Genomic DNA, 3,659 nt, shown 5'->3' with positions numbered 1-3,659 from the left:
ATGACGACCAAGGCAGGCGGGCGCTAGTGGGCGCAGAGGAGGCAGTTTCCTCTTTGGTGCTAAGAAGGCAAGGACATGCATGGGTTCTCGAGGAATCTGGCAAAGGTTTCCAATCCAGTGCAACAAGACCAAGACCACTAGCACGGCAGGACGGATGTCATCGTCGAGCCCACCATTGCGTCACGACTAGAAGCTTTGCAAGCGAAGACCACCTTTCGTCAGGATAAGATGTACTACTTGTCCCCTTTCAAATTGGCCACTGTGGGATCCTTCCCGCCTACGTTTTGGGGGAAGAGGACCGAGGCCACTATAAATATTGGTTAGCCACCACTGTAGAGGGGAGACTGATTCCTCACCCATGAACCTCGCGAGATAGTTCATCCTCGGTACCAGTTCATCCTCAGCCCCTCGTGAGGCCAATCCATGACAAAGCAGAAGTAGGGTATTACACCACAAGGTGGCCCGAACCTGGGTAAACTGCAGTGTTCATCTTCTTCCTTGCTCGCGCGAATCGGGCTAGGCCATGGGGCGATGAGTTGGTAGGCTTGAGAGGTTGAGTTCTTAGCACACCCCCCAGCATTCGAACCTTCTTGGGTCTGCCGAGCCCTGAACCCAACATTTGGCGCGCTAGGTAGGGGCATGTCGAAGTCCTTCTTCCACCGTTCGCTTCGCTTCCGTTCCATTGCTCCCATGGCAAACACTCGGTGTGTCCGGGTCGAGCGCCAGGCCGCTCGTGTCGCCCAGACGGCACCCACAGGCAACGGTGCTCCTCGTCGCTCTGCCTCCCTTGTGGCTAACGCCGCCACTGACCCTAATGCTCATGAGCAGCAGGATTCGTCACTGCCACCTTCCGTGCGACATGATGGCCGCACCACAATTCCATCACCCACTCCGACAACGGCATCGTCCTCCCATGCTCGCCATGGGCCGGTGAACGCGCAGGCTGCATTGCTCATGGCGCACGAGCTCCTGCGTTATCGCCCCGCCAACAACCTCTACGACGACTGGCTCGGCAGCATCGCTGAGCTCGTCAACGCCGCCGGTGAGGCTCCTGCGCCATCCCACTCGCTCCTCCTTCCGCCATCCCAGGCGGGTGATGTGGCCCATAACGTGCCTCCTCTGCCCGCTCAGCACGACATGGACCCGGAACCCAGACATGATGCGCCCTCGCACGACCCACGGCATGGGGCGTGATGTCGCTTGAAGCTACGTCGGTATTTCCCAAAAGAGGAAGGGATGATGCAGCACATCAGCGGTAGGTATTTCCCTCAGATGTGAAACCAAGGATATTGAACCAGTAGGAGAACCAAGCAAAACAACGTAAACAACACCTTCACACAAATAACAAATACTCGAAACCCGACGTGTAAAAGGGGTTGCCAATCCCTTTCGGGTAACAGTGCCAGAAATTGGCAAACAGACATGAGAGAGTTGTAAATATTGATAGATCGAACGCCAAATAAAATAAATTGCAGCAAGGTATTTTTGTATTTTTGGTTTAGTAGACTGAAAATAAAATGCAAATAAAATAGATTGCAAAGGCAAATAATATGAGAAAGATACCTAGGGGCCGTAGGTTTCACTAGTGGTTTCTCTCGAGAAAAATAGCAAATGATGGGTAAACGAATTACTATTGGGAAATTGATAGAACTTCAAATAATCATGACGATATCTAGGCAATGATCATTATATAGGCATCACATCCAAGATTAGTAGACCGACTCTTGCCTATTGTAGCGATCCGACCTCAAACGGTCAAATCTCTGTGCATAAGTGTCATCCCTGGATCGGTAATGCTGACACACACAATACTTGAAGGATTTATAATAGAGTGCAATCACACACTTATGTAGAGTGCAATCACACACTTATTACATCGAATGTCTCAAAAGAGAACTTATTACAATAGTATGGCTTAAGGCCATCTAAATAAGATAATAGCGGAAGGCTTCAAAGATAAAGTGATTCCATCAACTCCAACGGCATAGCTGAGTGCATGACAACGACCTAGCGCACCTTACTCTTCGTCTGAAAAGTCTGCAACATAATACGTTGCAGCCCGAAATGGGTCAGCACATGGAATATGCTAGCAAAATAATACTGTACATCAATGAATAAGGTAAATGCTAACAGTACATGCATATATGGCTGGTGGAGGCTCTATGGTTAATGTTTTTGCAAAAAGCCAATTTTTCCCTTCTACAAAGGAATATATTTTATTTAACTAGTAAGTTTGTTGAAAACATTGAGAATGGTAACCCCATCTCAATCCCAATTAAATAGTAATTAACAACCCAACAAAATTAATTAAGAGTGTTGAAATCACATCAATAATTCAAGAAGCAGATACTCAAGATGTCCATAACCGGGGACACGGCTAACCATGATTAGTTTGTACACTCTGCAAAGGTTTGCCCACTTTTCCCCACAAGACTCGATCTCCTCCGTTGTATTTCTCGCACTGCATGGTGTTTGAGAAACGGACGACCGAGACACAGTCTTTCCGAAGAGGTCACCTTAACCGATAGATAGGCCGGTACACCTACAATCCCCTACATCTGCTAGCCCATCATGGAAAGATTCCCCACAACTTACTCAACTATGCCAGAGCCCATATTGGCTTGTGGCTACACATGAAAGTTTCTAGCATGAATAACCTTATGATCCCTTTGAGCCTGGGTGGCGAACCATAGGATGATCACACAGATTCCCCGGGATCCCCTTGGACAGCACTGGATTGCCCCAGGTGCCCACAAACAATCCACCCAGATGTGTGTTAAAGTAACCACCTTAGATAAACCCTTAGTCCATAATAATACTCTCAACTGTCATGAATCTCTCAAACCAAACCACGTATACGAGCATAGCATAGCGGTATAAGCACAACGTAGAAATAACTCCCAAGGTTTGAATGAAAAGGGCAATAGGTACTACCTCAACTACTACTTCCCAATACCCACAAGTTATCAAATCCTAAACAATGCAATGTTTGAGGGTTGAAACTAATGCATAAAAACTGGGGAATGAAGAAGTATGATCAAAGTGTTACTTGCCTTGCTGACGATATGCAAACCCTAGAAACTCGTAGTAGCACGCTTCGCACTCTGGAAATTCTATCACAAACAAACAATAGCATACATAAGCACTCAATCATAGATGCTAGGTAAAAACTTAGATGAGAAAGTCCAAACTGAAAGTTCAACTGAAGTGCTTCGATTTGCAAAAATAATCAATCAAATCGGAGCTACGAAACTCAAACTACGATCAAAAGAAGTTCGAATTCAAATCTTCTTGAAACCAAATTTTAATTTGTCAAAATCATGTTCAAGTTGATTAACTGGAAAGAGGGGTTTGAGACGAAGATTTTGGCATTGGTTTCACTGGATTTGGATGAACTGTTAAAAAATTGCGGGGTTTTGAAGATCAGGGGCTAATCTGCGATAAAAATAATCGTGGATAGGTCCCTGGCTAAAAATAAAATAAAAAGAAAAAGACTAACGGACGAACGTTTGTTATCAGAGACAAACGAACGAACACGTTCGCTAACAAAAGCGTTCGGGCGAATGTTCACTAATTAGTGAAACAAAAAAAAAACCGATCTAACCGATCCGAACGAAAACCGAAAAAACCGGGCGGTGGCGGTTTTTTACCGGTTCCTC

Source organism: Triticum dicoccoides, chromosome 6A (assembly GCF_002162155.2).
Source record: "Triticum dicoccoides isolate Atlit2015 ecotype Zavitan chromosome 6A, WEW_v2.0, whole genome shotgun sequence".
NCBI classification, from domain to species: Eukaryota; Viridiplantae; Streptophyta; class Magnoliopsida; order Poales; family Poaceae; genus Triticum; species Triticum dicoccoides.
This window is presented reverse-complemented; position numbering follows the sequence as displayed.